The 14,352-nt window shown below is 61.8% G+C and overlaps 1 protein-coding gene across 2 annotated transcripts in view; it reads right to left on the bottom strand.

Annotated features, from left to right (window-relative positions):
• The window catches only part of SBNO2 (strawberry notch homolog 2), a 69,794-nt gene extending 55,836 nt beyond the window's left edge, over positions 1 to 13,958 (bottom strand). For both annotated transcript variants that reach the window (XM_055248259.2, XM_055248258.2), the window contains exon 1: positions 13,818 to 13,958. The gene's annotated coding sequence lies outside the window, so the exon portion shown is untranslated. The remainder of the gene's footprint in view (positions 1 to 13,817) is intronic.
• Between the last annotated feature and the right edge of the window lie 394 nt (positions 13,959 to 14,352).

Below are 14,352 nucleotides of genomic sequence, written 5' to 3' on the forward strand. Positions count from 1 at the left end.
CGCATCTCAGCACACGGCCACAGACACGTGTGCCACGCCCACACCCGCACACACATCTCAGCACATGGCCACAGACACGTGTGCCACGCCCACACACACCTGTACAGGCATCCCAGTGCACACCCACAGACATGAGTGTGCTACACCCACACACACCTGCACAGGCATCCACACCTGCACCCATACATGAACCCACACATGCACTCCACCCACAACTGCACATACACCCCAATGGCACCTGTGCCTGCACGGGCACCCCACCTGCACCTGCACCTGCACACACACCCACCTGCATAGGCACACCCCCCACCCCCACATGCACCCCACCTGCACCTGCACACACTCACATCTGCCGCCACACAATGGGGAAGGTGACCCACGCCCACACCAGCGTCAATATCCAGTTGGTAACACTGTTCTCTCATTTTACAAGACCTTACCACCGAGGGAAACACGTGGGGGGAGTCTCTTTGTATCACTTCTTACCATAATTGTATCACTTCTTATCATAGCCACAAATCTGCAATTATCTCAAAAGTAAACAGTGTGGCTGGGTGTGGTGGCTCATGCCTATAATCCCAGCACTTTGGGAGGCCAAGGCAGGCGGATCACTTGAGGTCAGGAGTTCGAGACCAGCCTGAGCAACGTGGCCAAACCCCGTCTCTACTAAACACGCACACACACAAATAGCTGGTGTTGTGGTGCACACCTGTAATCCCAGCTACTCAGGAGGCTGAGGCAAGAGAATCACTTGAACCAAGGAGGCGGAGGTTGTAGTGAGCCAAGATCACGCCTCTGCACTCCAGCCTGGGCAACAGAGTGACACTCCGTCTCAAAATAAAATAAAATAAAAATTTTAAAAAGCGTAACTCCCAGCATGACCTGGGAAAACATGTTGGGCTCATGGCTCCGCTGCCCCCCAGGCCCTCCACCAGCTGTGGGAGAAGCCACATCCTCAGCTGCCGCAAACCTTCGCGCAGAAAAAGGAGGCCAGCCTGGCAAACCACAGGCACGCGGGTGGCACCCGGCCACACGGGCTGCAGCTCTGACCCTCATCCCCCGTGCAACCCAAAAGCCAATCACAGGGGAGGCCCCAGGCTTGGGCCCAGACCCAGTCCTCCCTCCCCGGGCTCACTGCCTGCTCAGAGCCCAGCCTGCCCCTGAAAGGACCAGGGCACCACTGGCCTAGGCTCAGTGTCCAGGGACAACAGACCCCAGGTGGACCCCCCTTACCACAAAGTGCAGGGCCAGGTCTCCCAAGGGCACCTCGATCGGTACACAATGACCAACATGCCGGACACCTGCAGCCCAGGGGCCCCGAAAGTGGTGTGTGTGCGTCACACTCACATGCCAATGCCTGTGTCTCAGGATCCCTGAGAATGCCACGTGTGTGTCATGCTGACCGACACGCCGATGCCTGTGTCTCGGGATCCCTGAGAGTGACGTGTGACTGACACACTGATGCCTGCATCTTAGTATCCCTGAGAGTGCCACGTGTGCGTCATGCTGATCAACACACCGATGCCTGCATCTCAGGATCCCTGGAGTGCCACGTGCACATCACACTGACCGACAAGCCGACACCTGCGTCTCAGGATCCCTGGAGTGCCACGTGCAGGTCACGCTGACCGACACGCCAATGCCTGCGTCTCAGAATCCCTGGAGTACCACGTGTGTATGTTTCCTCCCCCATGGCCAGCTGGGTCCCCCACCCCTTGCCAAGCTGCCCGTCCATGAATGAAGAAGCTGTGGGAACCGTCCATCTTCCCTCCGCCCTCCACACCCACCTGCCCACCAGTCCAGGGTTGTCCACCTAAGCCACAGCCCAGCCCCTGATGGGGCCGCACTTCCGTTCCAGCCCAGCAGCAGCTTAAAGACCTCGGGATGAAGACCCACAGCCCCTGGGGCCCCAGACCCCGCCTCTCCTCCAGAGGGTGCCGCCCTCCCTCTCTGTCCTCAGAAATGCTGTTGGGGGGCCAGGCATGGTGGCTCACACCTGTAATCCCAGCACTTTGGGAGGCCAAGGAGGGTGGATCACTTGAGGTCAGGAGTTTGAGACCAGCCTGGCCAACATGGCGAACCCCATTTCTACTAAAAATACAAAAAATTAGCCAGGCATAATGGTGCGCGCCTGTGATCCCAGCTACTCAGGAGGCTGAGTCTGGAGAATCGCTTGAACCCGGGAGGTGGAGGAGACAGTGAGCCGAGATCCCACCACTGCACTCCAGCCTGGGCGACAAGAATGAAACTCCTCAAAAAAAAAAAAAAAAAAAAAAATAGGCCGGGCACAGTGGCTCACGCCTGTAATCCCAGCACTGTGGGAGGCCGAGGAGGGCGGATCACGAGATCGAGACCATCCTGGCTAACACGCTGAAACCCCGCCTCTATTAAAAATACAAAAAATTATCCCGGCGCGGTGGCGGGTGCCTGTAGTCCCAGCTACTCGGGAGGCTGAGGCAGGAGAATGGCGTGAACCCGGGAGGTGGAGCTTGCAGCGAGCTGAGATCGCGCCACTGCACTCCAGCCTGGGCAACAGAGCGAGACTCCGTCTCAAAAAAGAAAAAAAAAAGAAAGAAAAAGAAATGCTGTGGGGGGCAGGGACCTGGATCTCAACCCCTGCAAGGGGGAAATCTGGCTTCCTCTCACCCAAACGAGCCCGCCAGAGGCAGGAGGCTGACGCCCCGGAGGGACCAGCTGACATCAGCCTTGAGAGACTAGACTTCTCCAAGCCAGGAACCTTCTCCCAGCGTCGTGGGGTGGAGCCCAACCTTCAGACCAAAAGAGGCCATCCTGGCCTTCAACCCCATCCCCAGAGCTCCCCAGAGCTGGTCTAGCCCCTCGTCTGACACACAGAGAAACGGAGACCAGGAACCTGACACGGGTTTCTCTAGCCTGTGTGAGGGCCCTGTAGATCAGCCGACATCATGCACACCCAGGCCAGCTGCCGGACAGCGTTCAGTGGGAAGACAGCAGACCATCGTCCACCCACATTCCAGACTCCAACAGGCAGAGGGGAGGGGACGTCGGGGCTGCAGGGCCACCAATGTGGACGAGGCACAGCCCCAGGGACAGCCTGTGCTGGGGACGTATGGGGGCAGGATCAGACCCTACAGTGCCCGTGGGCCACAAGGCCAAGACAGGGTCTGGTAAGTGACGATTTGGAGGCTGGTCCTGAGGTGCAGGAGGGACTGCCAGGGACAGAGAGGGCACTGGGGTGACTACCGTCCCTCCAGACTCACGTCCACCCGCACCTGTGAGTGGGGCCTTATTTGCTACAGGGTCTTTGCACACGTGGCTGGTTACAGCGAGGATGCTGAAGCGGGATGGTCTATGTCCCTGTTAACAACTGATGTCCTTAAGAGAAAAGAGAAACGCGGACACCCGCACATCAGGAGAAGGCCGCACAGAGACGGAGCAGAGGCTGGAGTGACGCGGCTGCAGACCAAGGGCGCCTGGAGCCCCGGAAGCTGGGAGAGGCAGGAAGGGTCCTCCCCTGGAGCCTACTCCTTGACTTCAGCTTCCTGGCCTCCAGGACAGGGAGAGGCTGCTCTAAGTCACCCCGTTTGCAGCACTGCTGCAGCCGCCACGAGAAGCTCGTCCAGGGAGGAGGCTGCTCCAGCCCTGACCCCCACGCAACTCCCGTGAGCACGAGGACTCGGGTGCCCAGGGGTGAGGCGGCACGAGGCTGTCTGTGGATTTCCACAGCGTCCCAGGACGCATCTGGACCACAGCGGCTCCAGGCTGCCAACCACGGGCACAGGCCACCGCTCCCAAGCTTGGACCCTGCCATGTGCAGGCACAGGCCAGGAGGGGCCGGGGAAGCCTGGGAGCCCCAGACCGGCCCAGCACCGCCTGAGATTTCTCAAGCACGCTGGCGGACGGCCCCTCTATTTAGGATGAGGATGAGGTGGGCCCGGCAGGAGGGCAGGAGCCGGGGTCCAGGGCGAGCAAGTTCCTGACTTTCCGGTTGTCCCTGCTCCATGAGGAACAGCAGTGGCCCCGGCCGCCTGGAGGTGGAAGGGGCACTGCAGCCTCACCGCCCCATGCCCCAGGAGCCCACGTGTTTCTCTCACAGGGAAAGGTGTACTGGCCAGACTCAGGGCCCTGTGGACGGGGTCGGAACCCAGCACCCAGGAAGCTCCCCTCGCCCCAACCAAGGGCCTCACTCCAGGTGGGTCCTCTGGAAAGTCGGCCCCGCAGCCATCACTGCCCCTCTCCTGGGAGGGCTCAAGGGTGTTGGCCGTGGAGGCTTCACACTGCACCCCTGATTTCGAGGGAAGCCCCTGCCCATGGCTTCCAGGGCCTTCCAGAGGGGCCAAGGGGCTGGTGCCGTGGGAGGGAAAGTTCCCAAGCTCGGAGATGGCCAGGGGCAGGAACACTTGAGCGGGCGGCCGGACTGACAGCTTCTCTTGCCAAACCTCCCGTCCTGCTCCAGCACAAAGCCTCCCCCGTGCACAGGGCCAGGTGCTAGGACACTGTGGGGCGTCCCAGATGCCAGGGGCAGTGGAGACAGGAGGAGGAGGAAGAGGAGGAGGACAGGTGCTAGGACACTGTGGGGTGTCCCAGATGCCAGGGGCAGTGGAGACAGGAGGAGGAGGAGGCGGCGGCGGAAGAGGAGGAGGAGGAGGAACAGGAGGAGGAAGGGGCCGCGGCGGCACTGTGGGTCTTCCACAGGGTGTGCCCCGAGGAGGTCAAGATTCCACTGCCCTGAAGCAAACAAGGTGTCCAGCCAGAGCCAGGGCCACATGCCCAACAGGTAGGATCCAGCGACCCCTGCGTAGCAACCCCCCGCCATGCGAGGGAGGACCCGGAGCTGAGCGTGGCCCCGCGTGACATCTGACCCCCGTCGTCGGGAGCTCCACCAGGTCAGGGCTGCCCAGCTGACCCCACAGCCCCACGGGGCACGGTCAGCAGGGCGCTGAATGAAGGCCTGGAAAGGGAATAAAGGAGGCCCTGGGGGAGGGGCCTCGATGCTTCATCCCAAGCCAACCTCGAAAGTGGAAGCCACAGGGCCAGGTGGACGTCGTGGCTGAGATGCGAGCAGGGTGCTGGGCACCCCCGAGGCAGCACTGCTGTCCCTGAGAACAGAAGGAAGTCCAGGTCCACAGTCAGGGCCAAGAGGAGTAGTGGTGGTTGCTGGCACTCAGCCCCGTACCCTCAGACAGAGCTAGAGTCCCAAGGCAGGAATGTGAGGCCGATGCCTGTTAGGAAGAAACCACATCTGGGAAACCAGACCCCAGATCCAAGACGCCAGACCCCAGACCCCAGATCCCAGACCCCAGACCTCAGACCCCAGATCCCAGTCCCCAGATCCCAGTCCCCAGATCCCTAGATCCCAGACCCCAGATCCCAGACCCCAGATCCCTAGATCCCAGACCCCAGATCCTAGTCCCCAGATCCCTAGATCCCAGATCCCTAGATCCCAGACCCCATATCCCAGATCTCTAGATCCCAGACCCCAGACCCCAGATCCCAGACTTCAGATCCCAGACCCCAGATCCCAGATCTCTAGATCCCAGACCCCAGACCCCAGATCCCAGACTTCAGATCCCAGACCCCAGATCCCAGATCTCTAGATCCCAGACCCCAGATCCCAGATCTCTAGATCCCAGACCCCAGATCCCAGACCCCAGATCTCAGACCCCAGATCCCAGATCCCAGACCCCAGACCCCAGACTCCAGATCCCAGACCCCAGACCCCAGACTCCAGATCCCAGACCCCAGATCCCAGACCCCAGACCCCAGATTCCAGACCCCAGACCCCAGAGGGAGGCCCCAGTGAGGGAGCGGAAAGATTCCGCGACACAAATGCTTATGCGGAAAGAGCCTCCAGGCTGGGCTGCGGGGGCTCCAACGTGGGGCCCCCATGGCCGGGCCTCACTGCTACCTGGCGGTTAAAGCCCTGTCCACCTGGCCAGGGTGGTACGGCTCTCTGTGGCAGCCAAGCAGCTTCCACGCGGCTTCTGCTGCTGTGAGGAGCCCGCTCGGGTCTTGTGTTTATTTTCAGTCTTTTGGGGCCAGCGCGGTGGCCCATGCCTGTAATCCCAGTGCTGAGAGGACTGCGTGAGGCCAGGAGGTGGAGACCAGCCTGGGCAACAGAGCGAGACCTCAACTGTATGCACGCGCACATACACACACTAAAAGCCTTTTAACACGCTGAGCTTGAGCCTCTGGTCCTCTCTAACCCACACGTCTTTTTCTCCTGAGCAGACGTTAAGCCAAATCCCCACTCACTCCAGACTTGCGGTCCTTTGAAATGGAGGTGCCCTTGTGTGTCTTCAATCCCTGTGGAGGGTAGTCTGGCCCATCCCACACCTGCTACCGTCACTGCCTCATATTGGCGGCCTCAGGCCACAAGGTCTCCCCACCTGGCTCCTTGGGGAGTGCCAAGCGTTGCCAGCAGCCGGACTATGCTGATCCCAGGCAAGTGGCCCGACAGGTCACCACTGTCCTTGAGCTCAGGTGCAGCCTTGGTGACAAAAATGTCACGAGGACCTGCATCCGAGCCCAGAGGGCATCAGGTCCTGGAGGAGGAGGAAGAGTGCCTTCTGGCTTCAGGCTGGGCTTGAAGACGGCAGCTCCGAGACCGCTCAGAGTGAGGCTTCAGCGCTGACTGCTGGAGCTACGTGCCCTGTCCTGACAACGGCCGCACAGTTAGGTGCTGCTGCACGCCTGGAGGAGGGAACAGAGGGCCCGAAATCACAGAAGCAGGAACCCCAGGTTGGCCAGTGCGGCCCGATCCATCTTCCCTCAAACCTAGCCGCTGACAACGACACCCACGCACCCTCTCTGGGCCCAGCAGGTCAGAGGTCCAGGTGGGCTGGCTGCTCCACGGCCACGGCTCCAAGAACAAGGTCAAGGCACTGCTGTCCTGGGCCCTGGTCTGGGTTCTCCGGGGGAGTCCGCACCTGAGCTCGGCCAGGGGGTGGGATTCTGCTTCCCGTGGCCGCTGGGCCAAGGCCCCACTTCCCTGCTTTCAGGGAGCCACATCCCCCATCACACCATCCCTCCCTCCTAAAAGCCAGCAGCGCAAGGTCCCTCTCAGGCTTCTGACCTGACCTCCCCTCCTCCAGCTGGAGAAGGGTCCCACGCATGAGGACATTTGTGACGATGCCAGGACCCGAGGAATCCAGGGTGACCCCTCTGCAGAGCCCCTGTGCCCAGGGAGGCACCACACCTATGGCTCCAGGGGGTGGGGGGGACCACGGCATCTCTGGAGCTGACCCAGACCCGCAGGACACAGCACCAGGCTGTGAAGTCTCAGCCTGCGGTCAGGCCGCGTGCACGGAAACCCAGGCTCCCGAATGGCCAGCCAGGAGCAAAGCCGGCCACTGAGGACAGGAGCAGGCTCCGGGGGATGCGCTCCCGCTCCTTTTAGGGGCCCAGAGGCTGTGGATGTGGAGCTCGAGTATCCTCCTCTCAGTGTAACCTCCCCACCCCTCCCACGTCCTCCAAGTGGGGCAGGAGCCGCCTCACCAGAGCTAGGGGAGGGGGCCACACAGGTGCACCCCTGGGGAGGGGCAGCGGAGACTCGTGGGCAGGAATGTGGCCGGGGTTTCTAGATCATCTGGTTTTTCAAGAGAAGCCACAAGTCTGGGTTTGAGGATGGCAGCCCCTGGTGTTCCAGAATCGGCAAGCAATTCAAGCATCCACACCCCAACCCCGGCGCAGTGTTGGGTGCCCAGCCCTCAGGGCCACCCCGAGAGCTCCTGCATTCACCTGGGGGCTCGCAGCTCCCCCGAGCTCCTGGTGGGTCACAGTCATTCCAGGGCAAAAATGCCCCTGGTCAGCCCAGCCACACCCGGGCAACACCGACAGCCATTCTCCACCCAGGCCCCAGCGCCCAGCTGAGTGAGACCCACCCGGCAGCTTCCGGGGCTGGGCCCCACCAGTGAAAACATTCCGGTCACAGTGATGCCGCCCTGAGAAGCTCCTCACCGTCCCCTGTAGCCTTGGAACCCCCTTCACACCCACGGGTTCCAGGCACCCTGGCGGCTGTCTGTCCCCACGGAGCCTGGCCCTCACAGTGTAGGGAGGCCGCGGTCATCAGTGTGGCTCCTGTGACCCATTCCCCCCGGCCCCTGGGCACCGGAGGCGGCAAGCACAGCAGACCCCAGAGGCGGCTTTCCTCACTTTACCTGACATGCAAAGGAAGGCGCCTCCTCACTCCAGGCTGGACGGGCAGCCGACGGCAAGTCCGCAGCCATGGCGGGCAGAGACTTTCTCCATGACCCTCCCTGGCTGCCTCTCCCCAGCAAATGAGTCAGTTCCAGAAATGTTTACTGCCCACCAGGCCCAAGGGCTCACCGGCTCCCCCTCCCCATGCCCCAGCACCCAGGGCCTTGGCCCCAGGAGCCCGCAGCAGCAGCAGCAGCAGCGACTCCCAGGAAACGCGAGTGAGCCGCCAGGAAACGTCACTTTCAAAACGCAGCAGGTCCTGGAACCAAAGCCAAGGCCGCCTCCTTCAGTTTCACTTGGACGCTTTTTCTTGCTGGGGATGGAAGTCAGTCACAGGGCTCCGGGAAGCGCGGGCACGAGTCATGAAGCAGGTCGCTGAGACAGCGGCACCAGGCCCGCCTGTCCGATCTGCTGACCCCAGCCAGGGCCCAGCACTCCCATGCCCTGCACTGCAGGAGGCTGCCCGGGATGGTGCCTGCAGGGGAGCTGACTCGGCAATGACTCTCTGGGCCCCTCCTCCCACCCCATCACTCACGGGATTGTCCAGGGCGAGAGGCCCAGGGGAATCCGCAGGAGAGCCAGGGCACAGGGCACGAGCAAGGCCCCAGGCTGAGGCCTCCGTGGGACTGAGCTTCAGGGCCACGCTGAGCTCTCATGGGGTCTCCGCCTGGACCACCAGGCACCCTCAAGCTGACCGGCCCCTGCGTGCCACCCATGTGGCCCAAGGCCTGTCCCCCTCATGCCAGGAGTCCCGTAGGGCCCCATCGAGTAGAATGCAGCATTCCCTGCCCCCTCCCCAAGCAGAGAATGGTTCAGGGGCAGAGCTGGGCCTGGGCGAGGGGCCCCCGGAGGGTGGGGTGACGCCATCACTGTTGCCGTCCTACGGGTCGGGATAGGACAGCTGCCCAGCACCCCTTGATGCGAGCTGGCTGCAGGGCTGCTGACCGGTCCTGGGGACACCGCACTCAACGCTGTGGTGACAACAGGGGATTCTGAAGGACAGGGAGGTCTTACTTTCTGTTAAACACTTTTGTTTTCCCTGAGATTCGATCCACACCAGGAAGGGCACCTGTCCGCAGCATATGACTCAATGGTTTCAACATATTCTAAGGCAGACCACCATAGCTTCTAATTCCAAAACATTCTGTTCCCCCAAAAAACAGCCCTGTCCCCAACAGCAGTCACTCCCCACCCCTCTGCAGCCCCTGCAACCACACATCCACTTCCCATTTGTGGACTGGCCTGCGCTGGACACGTGACCACACGTCTACGTCCCGTCTGTGGACTGCCCTGCTCTGGACACGTCACATGAACGGAGTCACGTGCCGTGGCCTTTTGCATCTGGCGTCTCTCCGCGAGCACATCTCCGCAGAGCATCCATGCCGGGCGCACCGACGACAGATCTAACCTCCGCCTCCTCACGGGGCCCAGGAGGCCCAGGGCAAGAGCTGATGGGGCCCACGCATCCGAAATGCCCATCTTGGCCAGAACCCCAGGTTTGCCTTCGCCCCCAGGGCTGAGCCCTCTCCTGAGTCCTCGGCCCTATGACGGGTGACCGCACCTCCCAGCAGCGAGGCAAGGTGACCACGGAGCTGGCAGTCTGCTCTTCGTCCCAGCCCAAGGGTGCAGGTGCCAGCTGAACTCCCAGGGGTTGGGGGCGAGAGTGCAGAGGCAAGGGGCAAGGCTGAGAGTCCACTCACACTGCTGGGCGGACATCGGGCAGGCCAGGACGAGAACCAGGTCGGGGTGACCTTGCTCTTAGGCTTCAACCAGCGGCTGGACACACCCAGCCCTCCCCGTGTGCTGTCTGACCACACAGCCTTCAGCTGTGGAAAAAGTGACTGGAGGCACTCCAGGCCTGCCCGCAACAAATCACACACACATGTGCACGCAGGCACAGGCCACACACATGTGTACACAGCACACGCACACATACAAAACACACGTGCACAAGACACGCACAAGCAGTGGTGCATGAGAACACACAGCATGCATACAACACACACACACAATAGACACGTGCATAACCGGCACAGGTGCACAGGCAACATGTGTGCACACACAACATGCACACAAAGTACACGTGTGCACGAGCATAGGTGCACAGGTGATACACATGCACCCACAACACAAACACACACAAAATACATGTGTGAGCAACACACACAAGCATGGGCACATGGGCACAGGCAACACACACATAACATGAGCACACACACAAAATACACACAACCACCAAAATACACACAACACACGAGGATGGGCACACAGGCACGGGCAACACACAACAAAATACACACACGCATAACAGACTCATGAACATGGGTACACAGGCACACACATAACACACAAACACGGGTGCACAGGCACACACAACGTGCACCCATAAAACACACGCGTTTATGAAACACACGAACAACACACACATGCACAGGAGCACACAGCCACAGGCATGCACATTCACACACACACAACACACCCACATCCATACAACGCACACACAGAATGCACATGCATCTGCACAACGCACACACAGAATGCACACACGTCCATACGACGCACACAGAATGCACACACGTCCATACGACCCACACAGAATGCACACGTCCGTACGATGCACACACAGAATGCACATGCATCTGCACAACGCACACACAGAATGCACACACGTCCGTACGACGCACACACAGAATGCACACACGTCCGTACGACACGCACACAGAATGCACACACGTCTGTACGACGCACACACAGAATGCACACATGTCCGTATGACGCACACACAGAATGCACATGCGTACGTACAATGCACACACAGAATACACACATCCATACAACACACAGGCACACAACACACGTGCATGCACATGGCACAACATACAGCTACACAAAGACACGTGTACACACACATGCACAGATCCCAAGGGCAGCGCTGGCACCCTGGGGGGCTGCCTCCACATCGCCTCCAGGAGTGTTTACAGCCGTGAATTACATGACACCGCCCCCTTCCCAGAGCTGATTCCCCCACCCCCCCCAGCATGGGGGCCCCCTGGGAGGGGCCTCTGGGAGCCGGACTGGTTCTGCCGACACAGTCACCTCTTTGTTCGGGGCAGAGCTCACTTTGGTGGTGTTGGCGTTTCCGCCTGGGCCCTGCCGGAGGGGCATCCGTGACTCTGCTGGAGCCGGGCTGGGCCAAGCCCAAGCTGGTCACACCCTTCACACCCCTAGGGGTGGGGGAGGCCTTAGGCAGCAAGTGGGTGGGGGGTCTAGGGGTGGCTGGCGGAACCTCTCTCCGCCTCGGTTTCCCCGCCAGGTGAGAGGGCAGTGACTGCCCATGGTCACGCGGCTGGAGAACATGCACCCTCCTCCGCACCTGCACACCTGGGCGCCTCCTGTCTAGCCAACTCCAAAGCCAACCAAGAGTGAATGGATGCACAGAGAGGCCAGACCCCAAAGCCAACCGAGAGTGAATGGATGAGCGAAGCTCCTGCTGCCTCTTCTGTGCTCTGCCTGACAGGCTCCCCCCCACCCGCCCCCGGAAGTCCAGCCTCTGCCTGCACAGCCCCCTCCACATCAGTGTCCTCCTGGCTCCTGGCAGGTGTGGGCGGATGTCTGCCAGGATCCTCAGAGTTAAACAAAAGCCTCCTCCCCGTGCTCTGAAATCACACTCCAGGGGCTGGCAGGCACCTTCCAAGTCCTTCCCTCTCCAAGGACAAGAGCCTGCCTGCGTCTCCTCTGCCGTGGGAGGCCCTGAGGCCCCCATCCTGCTGTTCTCCATCCCACCCACCGAGGGGCCCAGATCTCAAATTCGCCCTTTCTCGGCAAGAACTCTGAAGGTGGCCCAGAGCAGGCCACTGTGAGAAGCCATCACCTCACGACCAGGGCCACCCCTGGGAAAATCTGGGGCCGGGCTGCCAGATCCCTGAAGGCCAGAGGATGTCCGGGAAGAAAGGGCGTGGACGGCACCTGCCGGGCCTGCCACAAACTCTCTGGGTCCCAGGTCCCCACTGCTCCTCTTCCAGGGCCGAGTGAGGGAAAGCCATCCCAGGGAGGGCGCCCAAAACAGCACAGCACCCCTCCGTCAGGAAGCAGTGCCGGCTGCCCCGGCCCAGAGGAAGAGGCCTGAAAGAAAGTTTGAAGCCTGTAATCCCCGTGTAATCGGGCTGGCTGCCCACGGGGTCTGCGGCCCTGGGTCCTGGGCCCCTCCCATGCTCTTCTCTTGAACCTCGGCTCCCTCTGCCCCTCTGTACAACCCCCCCAAACTGGCAGCCAGCATCAGCACAGGCCAGCTCCAAGGCCGGGCACTCTCGCTGACAGGGCGTGCAACAGATGGCACCAAACCCGTCCCGTCTCGTTCTGTCCCAGCAGTCACAGGCAGGAAGGACGTTCGAGCAGGCGGGAACAACAGGCATTCCGGGAAGAAGCAGCCAGGGGAGGCCCCGGCTACACATTTTAGAGATTTTTTTTTTTTTTTTTTTTACTTTTCAGAATGTTAATCAGTTGTCATCCAAGGAGACACCCACCGTCCCTGCCCCAGCACCATCCGTGCCCGGCGTCCCTGGAGGCGCTGGGTGGGCTCTCTACAACGCCTGCCCCCCACGCCCCAGGCCAGTCTGGGGATTGGTCCCTCCAGGCCCCACCTGCCTTATTGTTCGGGACTCTGGGGTGGTGGGAAGAGTGCCCCACGGGGGACAGGACCCACCAGGAGGCCTGCGCTTCCCGTTCACCGACACACGCTGTTCCCGGGCCCCACTCCGGCCATCTCAGCCCGCTACCCTCCCTCCCGCCTGTCCCTGGAAGCTGGGTTTGAATGCGACCCGCACTCCCACCCCCAGCACGCTCTGCGGACTCCGCCCAGACGGCCCCGCGGTCACCTAATACCAGCAAGCCCCCATCCCAAACCGGGGGACCTCCATGCAGAAACCGAGAAACCATCTGCCCCAGAAGAGAAGTCAGAGGCCCCAGGAGCGGGAGGGGCGGGGAGCAGGGGGAGGGAGGGAGAGAGGGCTGCGCTGCGGGGCCGAGAAGGCAGGGGTCCCGGGACCGGGGACAAGGAGGAGGAGGGAGCACGAACGCCCAAGGAGCCTGGAGTCAGGAATCCTGGGAGGCAGGAGAGACCGGGGGTCACTCCTAGGAAGGGGTCGAGGTCACGAGGCGCACAGAGTCGAGAGTCCCCAAAAGGGAAGGGCAGGATACCGGGGAAAGCGGGTGCGGGGTCACCAAGGGGCTCACGGGCACCGATGAGTGCGGGGTCAAGGGTTACCAGAAAACGAAAGGTCGGGGGTCACCAAGCAGCGCAGGACAGGGAGTCACCGGTAAGAGCGGGAAGGAAAGGTTGGGAGGGTTGCGGTGGAAGGTGGGGTCAAGGTTCACGGCAGGGGGTCGCCGAGGTGGGGGCAGGTCAAGTTTCACGGCGGTGGTCGCGGGGCAGCGGGGGGTCAACGTTGGCGGCGAAGGGCGGGGTCGGAAGGGGTCGCGGCGGAGGGCGGGGGTCGCGCCGCGCTCGCCCCCGCCCCGCGGCCCCCAGAACCCCCAGCCCCGGGCGCAGGAGTCCGCGGGGAGAGCTGGACCCACAAGCGGGGTCGGGCCAGGCAGGGGTCGCGGTGGAGTCGGGGCGGGGGTCGCAACCAGAGCCTCACCTCGGGCCCGGGTCCGGCCGGGCGCGGAGCCCGCGGCGCCTCAGTTTCTCCGAGCCTCGCAGCGGCCGCCGCTCACTTCCGGGTTTCGGGCGCCATCTTGGGGGCCCCGCGCACTTCCGGTCATGCCGCGGGGCGGGGCCTCCAGCTGTGGGGGCGTGGTCTCGGTTCGGGGATGGGGCCACCTTCCAGGCCAATCCCTTGAGGTCCTTCCGCTATTCGGAAGGGGCTGGGACTCCTACGGCTCTGGGTTCGAATCCCGCCCTGCCTGGTTCTCTTGAGACCCCAGCGCGTGCTTTCACCTCCTCAAGCCTCAGTTTCCTCTTCTGCACCGTGCTGGTGAAAAGGAACCTGCTTTTGTGGTACAGCATCCCCTTTTTTCCTCCTTCCTCAGAACCCCCTCCAGGCCTCTGCAAGTGCCGCGTCCCCCACTGGGGCTCACTCACCCGAGATTTTTAAACTGAGACTCTCTCAAAAGCTACTAAGACGATCACCAGCCGGGCGCAGTGGCTCGCGCCTATAATCGCAGCACTTTGAG

This window comes from Symphalangus syndactylus, chromosome 17 (genome assembly GCF_028878055.3).
Source record: "Symphalangus syndactylus isolate Jambi chromosome 17, NHGRI_mSymSyn1-v2.1_pri, whole genome shotgun sequence".
NCBI lineage: Eukaryota > Metazoa > Chordata > Mammalia > Primates > Hylobatidae > Symphalangus > Symphalangus syndactylus.